General features: G+C 48.0%; 2 long non-coding RNA genes across 3 annotated transcripts; one reads left to right on the top strand and one right to left on the bottom strand.

Moving 5' to 3' along the window:
- The first annotated feature begins 15,105 nt into the window (after positions 1-15,105).
- Positions 15,106-18,310, top strand: LOC116578309. Of its 2 annotated transcripts, XR_004280809.1 has the most exons (4): positions 15,106-15,318; positions 17,229-17,303; positions 17,431-17,698; positions 18,132-18,310. It is a non-coding gene; the product is annotated as an uncharacterized LOC116578309 (long non-coding RNA). The 2 variants fall into 2 exon arrangements; XR_004280810.1 differs by lacking the exon at positions 17,431-17,698.
- A 3,206-nt stretch (positions 18,311-21,516) lies between these two features.
- LOC116577440 lies at positions 21,517-23,254 on the bottom strand. The gene is made up of 2 exons (XR_004280511.1): positions 22,973-23,254; positions 21,517-21,620 (listed from the first exon to the last, which is right to left on the bottom strand). It is a non-coding gene; the product is annotated as an uncharacterized LOC116577440 (long non-coding RNA).
- Positions 23,255-23,404: the final 150 nt, after the last annotated feature.

Below are 23,404 nucleotides of genomic sequence, written 5' to 3'. Positions count from 1 at the left end.
AAGATGTATATCCAGACAATGGAATATTACCTGGCAATACAAAGAAATAAAAAGAAATAGTACAATGTGTTACAGCATGGCTGAACCTTGAAAACATTAGGCTAAGTGAAAAAAGCCAGTCATAAAAGACAGCTTATTTTATAATTTCACTCACATGAATTGTCTAGAGTAGACAAATGGGACAAAGTATATTAGTAGTTGCCTCGGGTGAGGGTTGGGAGAAAAAGGTGGTGGGGGGTAGTTGCCTGTGGGTATGGGATTTCTTTTTAGGGTGATGAACATATTCTGGAATTAGTGGTGATGGCGGGCACCTGGGTGGCTCAGTTGGTTGGGCAACTGCCTTTGGCTCAGGTCATGATCTTGGAGTCCCGGGATCGAGTCCCGCATCGGGCTTCCAGCTCCACGGGGAGTCTGCTTCTTCCCCTCTCATTCTCTCTCTCTCTCAAATAAATAAAGTCTTAAAAAAAAAAGATAGTGGTGATGTTTGCACAACCCTGAATATACTAAGAACCACCGAATTGTATATTTTATTTTTATTTTTTTGGTTTTTGTTTGTTTGTTTGTTTGTTTGTTTTTAAAATTTTCTCAGAGAGAGAGAGCACAGGCAGAGGCAGAGGGAGAAGCAGGCTTCCCGCCAACCAAGGAGCCCGATGTGGGACTCGATCCCAGGACGCTGAGATCATGACCTGAGCAGAAGGCAGCCGCCTAACCAACTGAGCACCCAGGCATCTCTATTATTTTATTTTTTAAGTTTATTTTTTTAGTAATCTCCACATTCAACATGGGGCTTGAATTTACAACCCTGAGATCAAGAGTCACATGCTCTTCTGGCTTAGCCAGCCAGGTGTCCCTGAATTGTATATTTTAAATGGGTGAATTGTATGGCATGTAAATTATATGTTATCAAATTGCTATTTTAAAAAGTGGGACCTACGGGGCACCTGTAGATCCTGTAGGCTGGCTCAGTCCGTAGAGCATGTGACTCTTGATCTCAGGGTCATGAGTTCGAGCCCCACTTTGGGGGTAGAGTTTACTTAAATAAAACCCATCTGGCACTGTGCCTGGCCTATGGTAGATGTTGAAATAAAAGTTCTTTTTCTCAGACAATTATCATATGATCACCCTGGTGTGAGGAATTTAAGAGGCAGTGGGGGTTAGGGAAGGGTTAGGGAAGGAAGAAATGAAACAAGATGGGATCCGAGGAAGACAAACCATAAGGGACTCTTAATCTTACGAAACAGAGGGTTTCTGGGGTGTGGGGGGAGGGATAGGGTGGTTGGGTTATGGACATTGGGTAGGGTATGTGCTATGGTGAGTGCTGTGAAGTGTGTAAACCTGACGATTCACAGACCTGTACCCATGGGGCAAATAATACATTATATGTTAATAAAAATAATTTTTTTTAAAAAGTTCTTTTTCTCTTTCCTCTTCCCCGAACTTCCCAACCTAGGATACCCCTGAAAGACTTGCTAGATTATTTCACCTCTGACAGGATTTTTACCCACCACCATCTAGGTGATCAGGTTTTCTCTCTCTACACAAACACCACAGCCTTTAGACGTTACCCTTCCTTTTTTGCTTCCCACTGGTCACCAGCAGAGGAATTTCCTAGTATAGGACAGGTTCTGCTAACACTCATTTGATTGCTGAGGAAGCAGCAACACGGACCCACTTGAAACAGCTTTATAACCCAGGCTCTGCGCAGGCTCCTTCTGTGGGCTCTTCTCCCCAGGAGTCACTTCACAGCTTGAGCTGGAAACTTCCATGACTCCTACCTGCCTCCCCTCCCCTTCTCTTTCTCTGATCCAAGTCAGACCATTTCTCCCCTCCCCACCCCATCCTCTGGCTTGCCTCCCTTAATGACAAAATGCTCTTTCTGTCTGGGCATCAGGTCTACCACTGCCCCACTCCCCTCAACCCCTGTTAGTAAAAACTTAATACAATTACCACCAGTAAGTATTAATTTCTTCACAACTCCCTAAAACTTGACTGAGCTATATTTCCCTAAGTCTCTAATACACAAAGCTCTCCCAGAATCTGTTCTGTTGTTGGCTTGGCGTTAGACTTTAGAGTTCTCCTCATCTGTAAAGTGGAGGGTGAATGGAGTCCAGATTCTCTGAGGCTCCTCTGGTGCTTCCATTTTATCTTGACCCACTTGTAAGCCTTTTCTAGCAGCCACTCATAATAACTGATCATGCTGTTGCCTGTATGTTACTTCCAATTTTTAAAGCATTGATGTTGGGTGGGAATGCTCTGGAACTCATGTTGAAAGCAAGGAGATCAGGGCAAGGGTTAGAACCTGGGCCTCTGAGTTCTCTCTGTGGGCGTCTTGTACCCAAACCCACTGTAGAGCACAAAGCCAGGAGACCGTGAGCCCTTGGGGTGCTTATTATTCATCTTATTGTAATGTGAACCACCAGGGCCAAGCAGAGTTCTCAGAGCTTTTTTATTTTATTTTTGTCTTTATTTTATTTAAAGCTTTATTTTATTTAATCCACAATATAACCCTATTGTTACTCTCATTTTATAGATAATAAACTGAGGCACAGAGAGATTAAGACCCTTGTTCAAGGGCAACCAGCTGGTAAAATAATTGTCGAGGATTGATATACAGACATGCTAAATCCTTAAGGCATATGTTTGTGTATCTGAGGATTAATGTCCGTTCTGATGATCCCATGTCTATCTGAATGGGGTTCTCAAATGTGCTTATGATTGGGAAGAAGAATAGGTGCTATGACCCTTGATACTCAGAGTGGGACCTGGACAGTCCCAGCAGCAGATAAGCAGGCAATCCTAACATCTGTTGGCAAGAGTCTTGGAATGTAGGAGACTCCAGCCTTTCTTGAGTGATGAAATTTCAGTCTGGTTTTGGTTTTGAAAATTATCATTGCAACCAACTAACTAACACACTCTCCTTTAGAATTCTGTTGGGGTGGCCCCAAATGAACCCAGAGTCTTTTGTGTCCAGTTAAAGCTTGGAAAGCAGAACCTTTAAAATACTTGAACCATTTGAAGCAGGGCCTCAGGTCAAGTTGTTGCCGTAAAAACACAAACACTGGGGGCGCCTGGGTGGCTCAGTGGGCTAAGCCTCTGCCTTCGGCTCAGGTCATGATCTCAGGGTCCTAGGATTGAGCCCCGAGTCGGGCTCTCTGCTCAGCGTGGAGCCTGCTTCCCCACCCCCACCCCTCTCTCTGCCTGCTACTCTGCCTACTTGTGATCTCTCTTTCTCTCTCTCTCTGTCAAATAAATAAATAATTTAAAAAAACAAAAACAAAAAAAAACAAAAAACCACAAACATTGGGACCCAGAAGATCCTAAGGAAAAAAAAAAAGACAAAGTTTCATGTGCTGTAGAGATGTTCATAAAACCAAACCAAGCCCATCTCCATCCAGGGCCAAAGGAGATTCAAATGTACATAAAGGGTCACAGAAGAAAGTAAGTGATATGATTAGATTTAGGTCACCTAGGCCTGGGAATTACCTGAGAGGCAGAGAGGTTCAAGTAAACGCACGGTTAATGGGAGAATCACTGAAATTTGAGCTAGGAAAAAAAAAATCTTCAGAGTCATTCACTCTAATAATTTTTTTGAAGACTTTATTTATTTATTAGAGAGAGAAAGAGAGACGTGCGCACACATGGCTCGATCCCAGGACCTCAGGATCATGACCTGAGCTAAAGCAGACACTTAACTGACTGAGCCACCCAGGCGCTCCCGCGCTCATAATTTTATGAGAGAAACAAGGAGGCTAGGAACTGAGGCAGTTTCCTGAAGGTCACAGTCTGAGGAGTGGCAGTGACAGAGCCAGGCCTCCTTTCAGTTTCCGGCTAGCAGCTCTGGCCCCACCTGGCTGAGCCTGGGGAAGCGTGTGAACAAGTAAGGAGGGAAGTGCCGAGCATCCCTGCGGGCTGGTCAGGGAAGAGGAGCCACAGAAGGAGAAGGGCTGTGTGGAAGGAAACTGCCATAGGAGGCTGAAAAGGTGGGTGATTTGAAGTCCTTCTAGGGCTTGGACTGGAGCCAGAAGGTATTGGGGGGAACCTGGGAGAGCCATGTTTGCTGAAGGGGTGAAGTCAAAAGGGGGGCAGAGGCTATCAATCTGGCGGTGCGCTGGCTACATTTGAGGAGGAATATTTTAAGGCAAGGAGGCCAATGAGGACACTATTCAGGAAGGTATGTGCTAGGGCCTTTTACTTTTAAATATATGAGAGATACCCAGGCAGAGAGGGGTCAGCCTCATACTCATGCTCAGCTAGAATTCAGACTTGTTGGGACACATCCAGTGAACAGGTTGGGCTGCCTTCCAGAAGCCCCTAGAGTAACTTCTGGACAGTCCACTTCTATCCTCCCTTGCCCACCTGCCTGGCTCAGCTGAAGTGAGTCGGCTTTATCCTAGGCACTCACACTGATGGTGCATCGTGAGCCAAGGAGCGGGTCGCAGGAACGGCTCTGTGCCCTCTCTCACCCAGCCCAGGGTGGGGATTCCTCCCACCTGGACAAATGGGGCAGATTCTGCGCTCTTGGCCCCTCCTGCCCCGAGGCTCAGCTGTCTCACCCTCCCACTTCTCCCGCCCAAGGACAGCTGGCGGAGGTGCTCAGAATCGGTTGGCCATGTTCCCTCAGCCACAGACGGTGACCAGGGCCCCAGGCTTGGGTACCAGTTCCCCCAGCTTCCACCCTGTAGAGGCAGGCCTGCTAGGGCCTGGACGCTTCCTGCAAGTGTTTGCTGCGAGCGAGGCCCGCCTCTCATTGGCTCTTCTCCTTTTCTCTGCAGCAGGTCTGAGGAGTGGGGTCTGTTTACGAAAGGCATGACTGTTTCTAGCTTTCTTAGGGAAGCAATTTAACAAATCAGTACATTTTTGGAACAACTGTCATGTTAAACAAGCACAGCTCCTGAGATGTAATTATAACTTAAGTCTCCCCTCTCTCTCTCTCTCTCTCACTCACTTCTTAACCCTTTAAATTCAGTGGGGCTGTAGGTTTGCTGCACCCGGATAAAACTCGAGGCGGTCCCCATGATTTCCCTGTTTTTTCTGAGTCTGTGTTCACCCTAAGTCTGAATATAGAAGCAACTCAGTGATTAAAGTGTTCAGATAATCGTTAAAATTCCAAATATGTTGTAGAAGGAAGGCTTTCCCCTTCTCCTTCAGCTCAGGCTGAACATACGCAGTCGGCAACACTCCTGGCCCTCCCCTCCCATCTTTTTAGCTGTGGTTTCTGATGCTTACAGTGTTGGAATGGGAAGAAGCAGGAAAATTTCCACTTGATTGGTGCTGGCGTGGGGATCTGGCTTTGGTGTTCTCTGAACTTGCCAGGTGTTTAAAGCGGACACTTTTGTGTGCATTATATCCCTCCCTGTCTTAATCAGTTAGGGCCGCTGTAACAGAGTACCACTAGGTGATTTATAAACAACCAAAATGTATTTCGCTTGGTTCTGGAGGCTGGAAGTCTGAGATCAGGTTGCCAGGCGGGGTGGGCTCTGGTGAGAGCACTCGTCTGGCTTACAGACTGCTGACCAGTCTCATTGTGCCCTCGTGCAGCAGAAAGGTAGCGACTAGCTCTTTGGCCTCTTCCTAGGAGGACATTGATCTCATTCATCAGGGCTCCATCTGACCTGACTAAGCCCCCCCACCCTAAATATCATCACATGGTTGGGGGGTAGGATTTCAACGTTAAAACTGGGGAGGAGGAACACATTCAGCCCACAAGCCCGCCATTGCTGGAGACCTCTCACCTGTGCTTCTCTCACTTTGGTGATGAATTTTCCTTTGGCTCATTGCTTCCTCCTTCCACCGTCCTTGGGAATCCAGCCATACCTTCAGGTTCTGCCTGAAATCACTTCACCCCTCTGGGCTGCCCTCCTGTATAGCCTCTTTGACTATCCCAGGCCAACCCTCTTTCTCACTCGCAGCTCTCCCTCTGCCCCAGCAACTGTGAGGATGGCTACTTTCCAAGTGTAACCCCTGCTGTGCCTCTTGACATTTGGGTTCTCAGGCTTGACATCTTCGAGATGGGGTGGGATGGAACTCACAGCACACCTTTCCCCAAAGAAACCCTCATCTAAAGTCTTGTTCTCAATTTGCTTGTACCTTACACATTCTTTGCCACTTTGTAAACCCTGGTCTAGAACTTCACTTTGGGATTTGGAATTTGTTGTGATTCAGCTAAAGCTTCTATTTTAACATCTGATTTCATTCCATTTAGGACACATCTTGAACCAAAATGCTTCTATTATCTGACTCCTGAGCATTAATCTGACATTTTTATTTATTTATTTATTTATTTATTTATTTATTTTTAAAATTTTTTGGGGGGACAGACAGAGATCACAAGTAGGCAGAGAGGCAGGCGGGGATGGGGGCGGGAGGCGGGGTGGGGGGGAAGCAGGCTCCCTGCTGAGCAGAGAGCCCGATGCGGGGCTCGATCCCAGGACCCTGGGGTCATGACCTGAGCCAAAGGCTGAGGCTCTAACCCACTAAGCCACCCAGGTGCCTCTGACATTTTTATTTTTTAAAAAATCTTGGGGGAGTGCCTGCATGCTTTAGTTGGTTGAGCATCCAACTGTTGATTTTAGCTCAGGTCATGATCTCAGGGTCGGGAGATGGAGCCCTGCATAAGACTGCATGCTCAGCAGGGAGTCTGCTTGAGATTCTCTCCCTCTCCCTCTGCCCCTCCCACATGCTCTCTCTCTCAAATAAATAATGTAAATCTTTTAAAAATCTTTTTTCCATCATGATAAGTGTACTCTTTAATCCCCATCACCTATTTCCCCCAGTCCCCCACCACCTTCCCTCTAGCCACCATCCATTTGTTCTCTATATAACTAAGAGTCTGTTTCTTGGTTTCTCTCTCTCTCGTTTTACCTTTGCTTGTGCATTTACTTCTATTTTTCAAGCATAGAAGACTGTTTACCATTTGAATTTATTTCCCAGGTCTCACCCTTTGGACAGTGTAGATCCAATTCTGGACTCTAGTTGCAGGGGGCTCTGACTTAAAAGAGAGAGAGGCAGCAAAAGAGAGGGGTGGGGAGAGAGAGGGAGGGGCAGCATTTCAGTCGAACTCTGTAAGGCCTTGGGGGCATCTGTGTACCATCCTCTAACCACGGAGGAGAGCTGCTCTCCCTCTCACATCTCTAGTGTCTCTGGGATATGGTGTGAGGTGGTAGAGCAGTGGCTGTGACAGATGTCTTCAATGGCAGACTGGGACAATGCTGGGGACCCCCTGCAGGAAGAGGCAAGAGCCAACAGAATTCAGAAACTTAGAGCATACATGACCTTGAGCATGTTACTTCTCTGAGCCTTGGTTTTCACATCTGTGGAAGGAGAATAAGAATCCCTACGTTCCTGATAGCCAAGAGCCTATGAAGTGCATTCTAAATCGGGAAGTGGGTCACAAGTGTCCGGAATAGGAACCTATACTTAGATTCTCCCATCTCAGACTGTGTGGACTGTGAAGTTAGGGCCCATGTCATGTTTGTTTTTCTTCTATCCCAATGCAAGCACAATTTATTGGATGGGATTGTGGTGCCGTTGGCCTGGGTCTGTTGGGGATGCTCGTGGTGTGGATTTGCTCTCCAGAGTCACCTGTTTATTTCACACGTGCTCTCCATTACACCAAACCTGCAGAAAGTGAGCGAAGGACCAGTACTACCCCCAACTTCATCACTTCCCAGACAACCCAAGCCAAAGCCCCTTTAATTATCGATTTGATAACTTTGTTTCATTTTCCAAGATATTTTTTGAAATGCTGAACCCACTTCTCTTTGCTTCTACTTTTGTTGCGAGTCAAAGTCTTATTCCTGAAAGAGTTTCTTTCCCTTCCCCCTTTTTCTTTCGGTAATGTCCTTTTTGTCTTCACTTGCCTCCCGGTGTTTAGTGTGCTCTGTGAACCATATTCATTCGCTCAGACAGGGGTGTGGAGGAAGTGTAGGCCAGGAAACCCCAACACCCTCCATAATGCATGGGAGCCTTTAGTTTGGTGATTACTACAATTGTTGCCTCTTGGAACAGTGAGCCATTAGCTGGTTCTCAACCCCCTATTAGTATTACCCTGTAATTTAATCACAATTAGACTCCTAGAAACATAGACATGGGAAACAAGTGGGCAAAGGAGGCAGATAGCAGAAAACAACAGCATTTGGGGGTTCTAATCAAAGGCACTGTTTTCAGAAGGTGCGGGACCAAATAAGAGGGAGGTGGGAGAGCTTGGAATGAAGTAACTGGGCAAATGATTAAAGGGACTCTGTGTTTTACTTCCTAGTATTGGGGTTGGAGTCTGCTGGGCATTGATCTCATGGGCTGGGCTGAGCTGGGCTTGTTTAATAGCAATAGGGATTGGAAGAGGATTGAGAGGTGACATGTCCCCTTCACCTTCTCTCCTTGAAATCTGTGGGACGAAGGTCTCAAAGAGGATCCTCAGAGGACGTGTCTCCCTTAGGGCCAAAGCATGTTCTTGAATATCTGTTGAAACCAACCTCCTTTTTGGGGGGCTCCGAGAAGCATTGAGATACCATTCACATTGGCTCCGCATTCTCTGGGGAAGTGTGGTTGTGGGGGGATGGACACAACCAGGGCTGGAAGTAGGGGCATTGCAAGGTGGAGGAGATTTGAGGAGGGTGTCCTTAGACCTTTCCACAGGACTGTTGTCCTACTCGAGCCTCAGAAACCCGGACTGCAGTGCAGAAAGGAGGAACCCCAGAATCTGAGCCCCCAAATGACAAGGAAACTATTATATCACACTGCAACATGGATTGGTCCACCAAGAAAAGAGCCCGGTGCGCAAGTTTGGCAAAGCCCACTCCCTCTTCATTCTTCAATAACAGCAGCCACCTTAGGCCAAAGTCAAGTTGTTAACGGCACAATCGACTGAGGGCACTGCAGGAATATGGCAGGGGGGGAAGGGGGATGGGTGGCTGGAGCCAGGCAAGGTGGGCAAGGAGCTGGGAGCCCAAGCACCTATGAGCAACATTATGAAATCCCTTGGAGGCCTCCCTGTTCCCTTTCCTCCACTTCTCCTCTTACCACTTAGGATCCAGTACTCCTAGAAATCCACTAATATGTCTAATAATTGAATATCATCAAAATATTAGGAGAAGTTTCTGGTGTTCCAGAAGGTTCTAGAAGTCCAAGGATCCTTTCCCCAAATCAGAAGGCAAGACCTGGGTGCATGGGAAAGAGGACTTCTCCTTCCCTCTGACTCTCTCGGCATCAAATTCTCCACTTCTCATGGTAACCTTGCAATCCCAAGTTGGTGGCTTTCCAGGACAGTTCTAGTTTCAAATATTGTATTTTATTGTCCTCATAAGTACCTATGAGGCCACATGCCCCGATTTTGTTATGGAAAAAAACTGTAAGTACAGTCCTAGCTCAGAGCACTTCCTGTCCAGCTGAATCTACATAAATCTTGCCCTTCCCTGGCACCTAGGCATGGTGGCAATTGGAAGATAAGCTGGAACCACAGCGAAGGAAAAGTTAGTTTGCAGGTTGGTGTAGGAGCAAAGGATAGGTGACCTCCTGGTTTTTGAAGCTTGATTCCGATACCCCCAAAATGTTTGCAAAAACCCACCCTCATTATGGACAAAGATTCAGACTTGTTTCTACCTGCAAGCCTCGCCGGGCGCGGTGGCGCGCGCCTGTAGTCCCAGCTACTCGGGAGGCTGAGGCAGGAGGATCGCTTGAGCCCAGGAGTTCTGGGCTGTAGTGCGCTATGCCGATCGGGTGTCCGCACTAAGTTCGGCATCAATATGCTGACCTCCCGGGAGCGGGGGACCACCAGGTTGCCTAGGGGTGAACCGGCCCAGGTCGGAAACGGAGCAGGTCAAAACTCCCGTGCTGATCAGTAGTGGGATCGCGCCTGTGAATAGCCACTGCACTCCAGCCTGGGCAACATAGCGAGACCCCGTCTCTTTTGAAGCCGAGAAGAATGAATCTTGAACTCCTGAGAAACAGAAAATAGGAGAAAAAAAAAAAAAATCTACCTGCAAGCCTCAGACTGTATGGCAGTATGGCTTTTCAGCTTTTCAGAATTCTCTTTCCCCCTGGCCCCTGATAAAAGTCCCTATAATAGAAGAGAGCCTTTTCTTCTAGAATGAGAAATGAGAGTTAACTGGCCTCTTCCTTCTGGGACACTGTTTTTCACATTGAAGTTCTCAACCCACTGTTGGGTCATGAAATCAATTTAGTGGGTCCTGACCTTTGGCAAAACTTCAAAACTCTTCATAAATATGGAGATAGATAGAGATATACATACAGATATGGATATAGACTCCAAGAGAGAAAAGAAAGGAACACAATGTATCAGAATACACCATGCGGGATTCAGATAAGTACTGCTTTGTGAAACGTTTGTTTCTGTTTTATCTACCTGTATGTATGTGCGTCTTATCCGTGGGTCACTGCACAAAATGTGTTTTTTCCCCATGGGTCACAGTAAAAAAGTTGGAGGGATGCCTGGGTGGCTCAGTAGGTTAAGCAACTGCCTTCTCCTCAGGTCATGATCTTATAGATCCTGGATTGAGCCCCTGCTCAGAGGGGAGTCCGCATCTCCTTCTCCTTCTACACTTCCTTCCTCCAACAGCAGCCAGGATGCACTGAGCACCAACAGCCCACCAGGCACTCTACCAAGTGCCTGAAGTGAGTAATCCCTTTTGAGTCTCACCCCATCCCCCACAGGGAGATGAGTACTGTCCTTACAGTTCCCCATTTTATTTATTCTTTTTGTTTTAAATTCTTTCAAATAATCTCTATGCCCAACATGGGGCTCAAACTCATGGCCCTGCCATCCCAAGTCGCAAGCTCTACCAACTGAGCCAGCCAGGTACCCTTACCAACCTCTCTTTAGAGATGAGGAAACTGCAGCTTAGGAGGTTAAATAACGTGCCTGAAGACCCACAACACAGCTAGTACCTGGCGGGCAAAAACTGGGTCTCGCACCCAGGATTGTTCAGTCCATGCGCTCACGCTACACAGCTGGGTAGGCAGTTGTGTGGTGCGGACCAGTAGCAACCATCCTGTTCGGCCATCCATCGAGGCTTCTTGCCTGTGGGTGCAGGGCAGGCGGGGCCGGGGAGTGGAGGAACCCAGGCCTGGGGAGCCGGGGTCCAGGGGCTGGTGGCTGCGAGGGTGGCCGAGCCCTCCCCCAGCGCAGCTCCTGCAGGCGGCGGGCTGCAGCTCTGCCACCGCAGAAATCGCTGCTAATTATAACCAAACAATGAGCAATCACAGCCCGCTAGCGGTTTAGCTCTCGTTAGAGGCCTGGCAGGCTTTTCATTAGAACTTCCCCGCCGCCGCCTGAAGGCGGTGGCAGGAGCTCTGGGCTCCAGCTCCCTCCTCCCACTCCTCCGAGCCTGGGCCCCAATTCAATCAGGGTTTAGGGCGCAGTGTTCGGCAGTGGCAGGGGGTAGCAGGGGTACCTGAGGCAGAACTCTTGCTCTTGCCTTCCGAGAGCTGCGGTCCCCCCAGCAGTCTCTCCATGGGAATCAACAAAAGCCAGGCCCCTGGAGGCTGGCAGAGAGAAGAAAGGTTCTGGACAGTTTTGTGTCCTTGGCTACTTCTATCTTTCTTGGTCACTGCGAAAATTTATTTTCTGCTGTTCCATAAGGTGGAGCACAGAAGTACTTGCTCTGTATAAAGGGATCTCTAGAGGTGCTCATTTCTACAGGACATCCAGGCAGAGGGACTCTGGGAATCTTGGCAACTGTAAACCTGGGTCAGTAAGTCAGTAGAGGCCTTGGGACCCAGAGGAATTCCTCAAATGCCTATTTTTTAAAAAAGATTTTATTTATTTATTTATTTGACAGAAAGAGATCACAAGCAGGCAGAGAGGCAGGCAGAGAGAGAGAGAGCCTGATGCGAGGCTCGATCCCAGGATCCTGAGATCATAACCTGAGCCGAAGGCAGAAGCTTAACCCACTGAGCCACCCACGTGCCCCTCAAATGCCTATTTTGAGGGCTCAGGACTTTGGGGAGGGTGTGAGGGAAGAGAGAGCCCCAGATGGTGGAACAGTTGCCTCTGGTTTGGGGGACATTTATGCTGTTAACCCTTCCTGGGCCAAATTGTGGACAGGTAGATCCAGAGCAATGGAGGATAGTATGTATTTGTGGGGTGAATGAAGGAACATCTGGAAGGGACATAAGAGAGCTTCTGGTCCTCATTTTCTAGGTGAAGATCTAAGGCCCAGAGCTGGATGACCAACTGTCTTGGTGTACCTGAGATTGAGGGGATTTCAGGACATGCGATTTTCACTTTTAAAACCCAACACCTTGGGGTACCTGGGTGGCTCAGTCAGGCGTCTGACTCTTGAATTTAGCTCAGGTCATGATCTTGGGATCGTAGGATTAAGTTCCACATAGGGCTCTGCCTCAGCGGGGATTCCGCTTGTCCCTCTCCCTCTGTCCCTCCCCCCACGCACACTCTCTCTCTCTCTCTCTCTCAAATAAATAAATAAATAAAATCTTTTAAAAACCCCAACAAGTTGGTCACCCTTTAAGAAGTGGCGAGAAGTAAACCAATGTGGGCAGAGTAGGAAGGCAACGTCTGTAACAAGGGATTATTGATCCCTTATACAGCACTTATTACGTGGCAGGCTGTGGTATAATAAATAATTACCTGGTTCTAGCTCAGAGCTCCTAAAAACCATGGAATTTCCTGAGTGATAGGACAGTCATGTTACTCATAATGAGACCTCCCTGACCCTGTCTGAGTTTATGCTAATGAAATAACTCAGGGCAGGGCCCCTAGATGGCTTCAGGATAGAGGCTGGCAGCCAGAAAGGCTAATAGGTATGATTAGTGGATGGTTACTCTCAGCCCCACCCCGCCAATCCCCAGAGCGGGAGGAGGGTTGGAGACTGTTCAAGATAAAAACTCTTGAACAGCAAGATTTGAAGAGCTTCTGGGGTGGCAAATACATCCTGTACAAAAAAAGGGCGATGCACCCCAACTCCATGGGAACAAAGCCACCTGCCTTGGGACCCTTCTGGACCCACTCTGTGTACCTCTTCATCTGACTCTTCCTTTGTATTCTTTATAATGAGCTAACAAATGTAAGTAAAGTGTTATCCTGGGTTCTGTGAGTCATTCTAGCAAATTCCTGAACCTGAGTGGGGGTTGTAGGAACTCCCTAATTTGTAGTCATCTGGGCAGCAATATAGGAAGTCCAGGCACCCCATTCATGGCTGGCATTTGAAGTGGAGGGAGTCTTGGGGGACTGAGCCCCGATGCTAACTATGCGTAGATAGTGTGAGAATTAATTCTGGACACCCAGTTGCTGTCAGAGAATGATTTGTGTCAGAAAACACTGCCAGTCACAGTCTAAACATGAAGTGTTAGTTCAGTTAGTCCTTTTACCAACCCCCTGAGATATGTGCTATTACCTGGTTGTATGTGTTTGTGTGTGCTCAGGTCCTCTGTTTCTCCTCCTCTTCTCTTTATCAAGCTTTCTCAGAACATTCATTGCCTCCTACCTTGGCTGTGGACTTGGCTCCTTAATGGCCACCTCAGTACTAACACTGCTACCCTTCTTCAGACTCAGACTAGAACCGGGAATGTCCCTTCAAGTCCCACCTGCTGTCCAGTTCTGACCCCTGCTACTACTCTCTTCCCCATCACTCCCCATTCACAGAAGACCTTATGCCTTGCTCCCCATTCACGGAAGACCTTATGCCTTCCTCACTTTTCTCTCCATTCCTACATTCAGCCTCATCCTGGTCCCTTCAGTGTCTCTTAAATGATCTCGCCAATATTCTGCCTCTCTGTTAATTAATCTCCTTGCCACCGATGATCTTTCCCTTCCTTCCCATCTCAGTCACCTCCTCTCATACCTTATCCTAGATCTTGTCACCAGCATCAAAAGTGCCATGTCCCAAAATCCCCACTTCGAGTCTTCTCTGGCCACATATCTGTTAAATTTGCTTCCCACTCCTACATCCTTCCACCCATGTAGGGACTTGTTCCATTCAGTGATCTCCAGTCTATTCATTCATCCCTCCAGACCATCACCTCCCTCCCTTCTCAGCTTAGGGTCCATGGTCCATCATGGTAAACACACTTTCATATATCCTTGCCTTTGTAATGATAATAAAATATGTCTGCAGGTTCTTTGATAATTGTTTAGTCTTCTTGGGCTACCATAATGAAATATCATAGACTCGGTTGCTTCTTCTTCTTTTTTTTTTTTTTAAGATTTTATTTATTTATTTGAGAGAGAGAGAGAGAGACAGTGAGAGAGAGCATGAGCGAGGAGAAGGTCAGAGGAGAAGCAGACTCCCCGTGGAGCTGGGAGCCCTATGCGGGACCCGATTTTGGGACTCTGGGATCATGACCTGAGCTGAAGGCAGTCGTCCAACCAACTGAGCCACCCAGGCATTCCAGACAATGCTTCTACAACAGATATTTATTTTCTTGCCATTCTTGAGGCTCAAAGTCTAAGGTCAAAGTTCTGGCCAGTTCAGTTTCTGGTAAAGGCTCTCTTCTTGACTTGCAGATGGTGGCCTTCTTGCTATGTCCTCACGAAGTCTTTCCTTGTGTGCACAGGGAAAGAGCAAGCAAGTGACCTCTCTGTGTCACCTCTTTTTTTTTTTTTTTTTTAAAGATTTTTAAAATTTATTTATTTGACAGGCAGAGATCACAAGTAGGCAGAGAGGCAGGCAGAGGGAGGAGGAAGCAGGCTCCCCACTGAGCAGAGAGCCCGATGTGGGGCTCAATCCCAGAACCCTGGGAACATGACCTGAGCCGAAGGCAGAGGCTTTAACCCACTGAGCCACCCAGGCGTCCCTCTGTGTCACCTCTTATACAAACCCCACTAATCCTATCAGATCAGGGCCCCACTTCCATGACCTCATATAACTTTAATAACTTCCTTAGAGACTTCATTTCCAAATACAGATATACTGGTGGTTAGAGAGTCAATGTATGAGTCTTGGGGAGACACAAACATTCAGTCTATTACAGTACTCCTGAATTCAAAAGGTGGAGTCTAACACTCCTCCCCTTGAACATGGACTGGACTCAGGGTGACTTGCTTTTAAGGAATAGAATGTGGCAGAAGTAAGGCAATGTGACCCAAGTCTAGGTCATAAAAGGACAAGCTCTGCTTAGTTCTTCCTGTTGGATTGCTGCCTGTGTGAGAAGCCATTTGTCAGGTTGTGAGGATATCCAAGCAGCCCACGGAGAGGCTCATATAGAGAAGAACTGAGTCTGTTTGCAACAGCCACCTCTGGTTTGCCAAACATGATGCGCCATCTTGGAAGGAGATTCTCCAGCCCATTCGAGCTTTCAGATGACTACAGCCCAGCCAGTATCTTGACTGCAGCCTTATGACAGGTGCCAAGCCAGAATTGCTCAGGCAAATTGCTCTCATCTTTAAAAAAAGAAATCCTTGGGGTGCCTGGGTGACTTAGTGGGTTAAGCCTCTGCCTTCAGCTTAGGTCATGATGTCAGGGTCCTGGGATTGAGCCCCACATCGGGCTCTCTGCTCAGCGGGGAACCTGCTTCCCTCTCTCTCTCTCTGCCTGCCTCTCTGCCTACTTGTGATCTCTCTCTGTCAAATAAATAAATAAAATCTTAAAAAAAAATTAAATTAAAAAAGAAATCCTTGACTCTATCTTCCCCTTCAGCTTCTTCTGCTAACCATTCATAACAAAACTTAAAAAAATTTTTTTTTACTGTTTTGGGGTGCCTGGATGGCTCAGTTGGAGGAACATGTGATTCTTGATCTCAGGGTCATGAGTTCAAGCCCCATGTTGGGCGTAGAGATTACTTAAATAAATTAAAAAAATTTTTTATTATACTGTTTTTATCTTCTCACCTCCTATTCTGTCACACATACTCCCATCAGGCTTGTTCCCCCTCCCATGACAGTGAAGCCACATTTCCATGCTGACAGTTTCAGTGGTCAGTTCTCTGTTCTTACTTGATCTTTCAGCAGCAATTTCTGTCATTTGATCACTGCCTTGCTCAAAGTCTTTCTTCAGTTGCTTTCAGACAACCCAGTCAACCAATCTTATCTTCCTCTTACTTCACCGGCTCTCCCTTGTTCATTTTCATTTTCTTTTCTTTTTTTTTTTTTTTTTTTTTTAAGACTTGTTTGAGAGCGAGCGAGCAAGAGAGGGCATGGGGGAGGCAGAGGTGGAGGGAGAAGCAGACTCCCGCTGAGCAGGGAGCTTGACACTGGACTCCATCCCAGGACCCGGGATCGTGACCGGAGCCCAAAGCAGACGCTTAACTGATTGAGCCACCCAGGTGCCCCTTCCTTGTTCCTTTTCTTCTCTGGATTCATTTATCCCCTTTCACCAGCGTTAAGATTGGAATGCCCTAGAGCTTAGCTTTTGGATATTCTTTTCTCTCTTCTCTTCCCTTCCCCTCTCCTCCCTTCCTTCCTTCCTTCTGGGTGGCCTGATTTAGCCCCATCGCTTACAGCACCATCCACACACTGTAAGATCCCCTAGTTACGTCTCTAACCCAGGGCCTCTCCTTGTGCCCTGGATGATGGAAGGCAGAGTGTGTCTTCAGTTTCCTCCCTCTGGGGCATGTTTCTCCCCACCTCTCTACTGTTTCTCTCTCTTTTGATATTCAGTTTATTCATACCCAGGGGTAAATGATAGGGTTACAACGTTAACTGGCACTTGGTACAGTGCCTTGCACGTAATGGGAATATTAATCAAATGTAATTAAATTACGCCTTTCAGGGAACAATGTTTACATCTGGCCAAAGGCAAAGTTATGCCTCTCTACTGATGAAATTTCAGATATGGGCAGATACGGTTTCATCCTCATCAGGCCTGCGATGGAAATGGGGGATGTGGGTATATTTTTGAGGGTAAGAGGCTTTTCTACAATTGCTCAAATCATGTTGGTCGCTGACTCATTCTTTCTGTAGGAGGTCTTTGGTGTTTCTCTTTTCTGGTCTCCTTGTGGTCAGGATAAGGTAAACTGGCTGACTAGAGCCGCAAAGCCACACCCTAAATTTTCGTGGCTCCTGCCTGGCTGTGGCAGTCCCTTTGTTAGATCACAGCACTGACAAGCTGTGGATTCTTTCTTCACTTACCTTTTCAGAGGGACACTGTTCTTCAGCCACCGACTAAACCCTTAACTTGGCCAACAATGGTGGATATTCCCGTCCAGAGAGGCAAGTTAGACCTTGACACATGACTGAATCATGTTTGAAAATTTCACATGTCAGATTCTCCATAAAAAAAGAGTATCATCCTCCCTCCCTCCCCTCTGTACTTTAGACTGATGAGACCCACAGAGGACACCATGCTGTGGACGTCAGGGGCACTGAGTCAGTCTGGGTCCTGTCACTCCAGGTAGGGAGGAGACCTGGGTACAAGGACTATTTACAGGGTTCAGGGAAGCAGCAAGAGTGAGGAAGCAAGGGAAGGTGGTAACGAGTCACAGGGACCAGCAACAACAGGAACTATTTAACACATCTAGGCTGAAGGAGCCCGTGGGGAGTAGTGACCAGATCCCAGGGACAGCTGCAGCTAGGAGAGAGCCTGGGACAGGAGACTCCGCCCCCCAGAGGTCAAAGGCGGCCAGAAACCAGAGGGCAAGAAAACCTCTTGGTATAGACCACTGAGCTCAGCCTCCTGGATCTCAGAGCAGAGCGGAGACGGCTGGGGAGTGCAGTTGGAGAGGCCAGCGGAGAATATTCTGCAGACTTGTTCTGAAAAATAACTCCCAGGGTTAAAGCTATTATAAGGTAATGTTTTCAAGATGGATGGTTTATGACCCCCTGTCTCTACTGACAAATACAACTAAAGGTGATGGTTTACATCAAGATGGGGTATGTGATAGTTAGTTTTATGTGTCTACTTGATTGGGCTAAGGGATGACCAGATAGCTGGTAAGACATTATTTCTGGTGTGTCTGTGAGGTTGTCTCTGGAAGAGAATCAGTAGACCGAGCAAAGAAGGTTCACCCTCATCAGTGTGGGTAATGATCAAATCCACTGAGGGCCCGACTACAACAAAATGGTGGAGGAAGGGCAAATTCTCCCTCTCTCCTTTTTTTTTTTTTTTAAATTTCTACACCCAACATGGGGCTCAAACTCACAACCCCAAGATCAAGAGTCACATGTTCTACGAACTGAGCCAGAGAGTAAAGCATCTCTTCCCTTGCTGTTTTTAACCTAGAATGTCTATCTTTTCCTGCCCTTGGACATCAGAGCTCTTGGTTTTCGGGCCTTCAGGCTTGAACTGAATTATACCGCCAGCTCTTCTGGTTCTCCGGCTTGCAGCTGGCAGATCATGGGACTTCCTGGCCTCTGTAACCATGTGAGCAATTCCTTTAATAAATCTCTCTGTATATATCTTTATATCCTATTGGTTCTGTTTCTCTGGAGAACCCTAATACAGAGTATTAGGATAATCTATGTGTGTATGAGACTGCAAGTCTGTTCCCCAAATGATGCTTATATCTCAGGGACAAGATTTATTGAAGTATAAATGTTCTACAGAGAGTTTTGGCTTAATAACTTTGATATCCAGATCTTCTTGGATAGAGAATTGGGAGAATGGGTATGGAGAGAGACTGGAGGAAAAGGGGAAGGATCTGACCTAAGAGGCTAAATCACCCTTCGTAATAAAGAACTCAGGAAAAGGGGTGACATTTGGGTGCTGGAGAGAGGATAGGACTTTATAACACATAAAAGCTTGAGTAGCTATGGATGTGACGGAATTAGGGAGGAGAAAATGGGGCTACAGAAAAAATTTGCCAAGTGTTTCTATCTTTTCAAAAGACACTAATAAATAATTGGAATTTCTTTTTAAATGACTTTCAGTTGCTGAACCATATTTCTTTATATGACTGCCTGAGCAGAGCTAGGGCCCTCAGAGGACCCGTAATTTTATTGGAGTTACACTAAAAAACCTTCTGGCTGGTTTTGGCAAGGGAGGATTGGTCAGAAACCACTCCATATCACAATCTCTATGCTCTGAGCCATAGCACACAAGCCTGGAATGTTCTGAGGACCCAGCTTCCTTCCAAGCTGTTGCTCCTTATACAGGACCCCTGTAAACAGAAAGGAAGACCATTTTACTCTATCTGTACAGAGGCCAGAGAGGATAAATGGGTTGTTCATGTTCACCCAAAAGACTAAAGAAGAAAGGAGGCACAGCCCACGTCTCTGAATCCCTGTGTGGCCTGCATTCTGCTCAGCTGACTGGCCGTGGATTCTGTTTCCTTCCCTTTCTAGAAAGTGAAAATCCATTTCCGCTTACCTTCCTGAGAAGGCCCAGGCTTCTGCCAAGGGCCTGTGTGGGACAAGACTGGAACTTCAGCATTTATAAAATCATGTCTTTGGTGTCCTTAATCTCTCTTTTGAAAGCAGTTGAAACTGCCTAGGGGTGGGGGGCTGAGCTTGAGAACTAGGACCTGAGGTCTGGACACTGAGACATGCCATCTGTACCAAGTTCTGAATCTCCCAACCGTGCAGCACCTTCAGAGGCTCTAATCAGGATGGGAGGTTTCCCAAGGTGGGCTAATGGGATTTGGGAGATACTGACTGAGGCATTCTGGAAAGAAGCCTCCATTTCCTTTCATGGATGCTATCAAAAAAGCAGCTTGCTCTCTCTCCCAAGTGGGAATGAGGGTGCATCCAGCTTTGGTTGCCGCTGGCAAGACCACGTTGCAGCCTTGAAGGCTGAAAGTTTTCAGATGAAGTCGACTCCATGAGGGAGGACAGAGAAACCAAAAGCGAGCAAACAGATAAAAACAACTTGCGGAGCAAATGGATCAGACCTGGGTAGGCTTTTGTGCCTACCTACCTTGAATAATTTTATCATCGCCATGGACCAACAGATTCCTTTTATTGCTTAAGCCAGTCTGAGCCATGTTTTTGGTTTTTGCAGTTAGAGACCATCCATCCTCCTGATACCCGAAGGCAGCTTATCCTCTGCTACGGGATCAGGAACAGGGAGGCACAGTCTGGGTCTGAGAAGATTCTGTCCAACATGGGTGATATGTCACTATGTCACTGGGTTTTAACTCTCTTCCTTGGAGAGGGAGGGAAGGTCAGTTAAGTTCATCTCACAGCTGGTTGGTGAGGGGTGACAAGTCCGTCATTCAGCAAAGGCACAGCTGAAAAGATGCTTCATGTGCTTGAACGTGATCCTCTAGGAACTCAGAGGGCTTGGGCTGCCAGAGCCCCATGGGGCAGGTGTTCTTTACTCCCAGAGGGTCCGTGGAAAGACATCAGGAAGCCCCTGAAACCCTAAAACTGTATGCGGAATTTTCGTGAGCACATTTTCACCAAGTTTTCAAAAGGAAAGAATCACTGCTCTGTTTAAATGGTATGAATGGTATAAAGCCTTCTAAACCCACTTGCCCAGCTTTCTCCTTGTCATGAAACAGAGTGACTACTCCTTTTCCTTCTTTCTCCCCAGAGGAAATGAGAATCCGAGATATCGTAGATGGTGGCTAAACCTACTAGACAGAAAAATCACATTTAAGTGATTAGGGAGTGTGCCAAGCTATTCGGAGAGGTGAGCAGGGCGATGTCCCGGGGTGAGTGAGTCCATCCGGAAGTGAAGGCGGACCTGAGCTTAGGTGAAGGAGAACGACGAAGCCCAGACCTGCCCTCTCTGTAGGAGCCCCAGGTACATGGATTCATAGGAACATGCATCTGTGCATACCACAAGCTGTGAGTGCATGGGATAACAGTGACCATTTGCATTTCTAGAACACTGCCTCATACGGGCCAAGGGAGCCGGGTCTCGCGTGTTTCCCCCAGGTTCAGAGAGTGCCAGGCCCGGGGTCCCTCAGTAAATGGTGGTGCCATTGCCCAAACTCAGGTGTTCTGTTTTCTCTCCTGGTGCTCTATCCTTTACAGCAGTGGTTTCTAAACCTGACTGATCAGCAGCACACCTGGGTGATTCCCTGCAGCGCAGAGTCCTGGGCTCTGCTCCAGCCCTAGAAAGGCTGCTTGGGTATGTCTGGGGTAGGACCTAGACACCTGTATTTTTGAAAGCATTGCCAGGTGAATCTGAATACCACTTAGATTTTTGGAACGAATGCTTTATATAAAGAGCACTGTGTGTGTGCGTGTGTGTGTGCGCACAAATGCGTGTATACACGTGGACAGCACATATGTTCTCCAATAGGCAGGCCTCGCAAACCTATAAAATAGGTGACATATCTTGGCTGGCTCTCATCTACTTTTTTAGGGCTCTCCTACCCTTTGGCCATTTTCCCCGATGCCTCATGGTTCTTTAGCTAACCCCTCATCAGACGGCAGCTTTGTCCCTTTTAGGGACAACGTGCTTTGTCAGAGCAGACTCTTGGGGATGGTTAAGTTCAAAAGCAGTATATTTCCGGTGGTAGAATTTGAGGCTTTGGGACAGGCAAGTGGGTGTGAGAGCTGTTTTAAGGAGAGGGGCCATCTCGCTGTGCATATGGCCGTTGTGAATTTGCCCCAGCAGCTCTCCGCCCCCGAACTCCCATGTGTATTATCCTATGCTTGCATGTCTACCGTACAAATAGAATACCCACAAAACCCGCAGAATGAAAAGCAAACACGTATCACGAGCAGGTGGATTCTTAGAGTGTGCCATCTTCTTTAGGGGGAAAAAAAGGCGATGAATGCATTTTCAGGATCAGGTCTCAGTGCAGGCATGCTCTTGAAGCTGGAAGAGAGGCATCCAGAAATCTGAGTTTGTCGTGGAAACGCTGACAGGGCTTCAGCCGAGGGATGCTCACAGGTGCAGCCCGGAATGGCGCGGCTTCTTGTGGCTTATTTACATCCTGACTCACTGAATGAATTCTCTTTTCCTGTTTCCTGGCCCTGGAAAGCCAGCTGGCCTTCTGGTCTGGCGGCTGGGTGGGGGGCTAGAGGGGGGAGGGGTTCTTCACCAGAAAGGTGGCTGTGTCTCTCTTGGTGGTGTTTTTAGATTTGTGGAGCAGGGAATAGAGATGGTCTTAGGCTCAGTCTCACATCTGGGAGAAGGAGCCCTGGAAGGAGCAGAGAAAGAAGTGAGGGAAGGGGGTAGGGAGGTAGGCAAGGAGAACAGAAGGAAGGAAAACACACTGATTCCAAGTGTCAGGCACACCCCTAGAAACACAAGCGTCATCTTTGTGTTTTTATCGCCATCAGCTGTACCCCAATGGGTTATGAAGATTATTGCTGTGTTACAGGGGAGGGAGCAGCCAGGTAGCACATGGAGAGAGGGAGCAGACAGCGTATCCTTGGGTAGACCAGCTGGCTGGGTGGTGTAAGGGTTAGCAAGTTTCCCCTGAACCTTTCACTTCTGTTGATGCCAAAAGCAGGGCACAAAGGTCTTCCCTTCCCGAGAGCCAGAAAGCTGGGAAAGCAATGCCTTACTGGTCACAAAGCGACCACCCTCGGTCCTGTCAGGGGCAGACCACTGACCACAGACCCTGTGCTGTGGGCGGGCCTTACTGGAGGTGGAGCATTGGGTCCCTGGAAATATGGGTTTTTCCTTTTTCCCTGTGGGACCCTAGGACTCCAGCAGGAGCTGAGAAGGGCATCAGCTGCTTTATGGAGCCCATGGGGCAGGGTGCAAGAGCCTGGGGGAGAGGGTTGGGAAAAGGAAATGTAGTTTCCGTCCTTGAGAAATTTCCATTTAGTGGGAAAATGGGAAAAATCCAATCCTACAAGGGGGCAAGAGATCTGCATAGGAGTCAAAGAAAGATAGAAGAAAGGAGGCATGGTCCACACATTCCAGGACTTTCCAATCTGCAGAAAGACCTGTTTCTTCTACCCTGGCCATGGGCTGCCCCACCCCCAACCAACCGTGTCAGGAAAGGAGCTACCAACCTCCTCCCCCTCTTCCAGATTGCGTCAAGTGCTGGGATGAGACAGACCCCCTCCAGTGTGCCCCTGGCCTCACAGCACCCCCCCCCCTTCTATGCCACCCTTTCTCTCCGAGCTGCCTGCTGCTGGGGGCTGCTGCTTTGGCCGGGCTCAGACACCCTGCTGGAGGCTGGCTTGCAGTCAGAGCCTCTTGGTCAGGCCCACCTTTCCTTCCCCTGGAGAGCCTTGGGAGCTTGGGACACATTCCAGGGCTGGCTCGGCACGAATATGCTGCTCGGTGTGCCAGGCGATCAGAACTCACTCCTCTCCCTCTTCCCTCGGAGGTGTTGATAGTAACAGCAGAGCTGAGCTGCCAAGTTGGCAGGAGAACAGAGCGACTGTGCACTGCGGATGGCGGGGGGGCGGGGAGCAGCCAGCCGGCGGAGGGCTGGGCCAGACCGCCAGTTTGTTGATCCCTCCAGTCTGGCAGCCGGCATCTTGCTCGAGGAGGGGAGACTGTGCCGGAAGGTGGGAGGCTCCAGGGGAGGCCCGGGGCGGTGGTGCGGTTTGAGGCGTCTGGGGGGCTCCCTAGGCGGGTGGTTGGGACTCCTCCCCCACCCCCACCCCCACGAGGCATGCCAGGCCTCATCGGCAGAA

The sequence above is a fragment of the Mustela erminea genome, chromosome 18 (assembly GCF_009829155.1).
Source record: "Mustela erminea isolate mMusErm1 chromosome 18, mMusErm1.Pri, whole genome shotgun sequence".
Taxonomy (NCBI): Eukaryota; Metazoa; Chordata; class Mammalia; order Carnivora; family Mustelidae; genus Mustela; species Mustela erminea.
The sequence above is the reverse complement of the archived record's forward strand: the minus strand, read 5'-3'. Positions and strand labels throughout refer to the sequence as shown.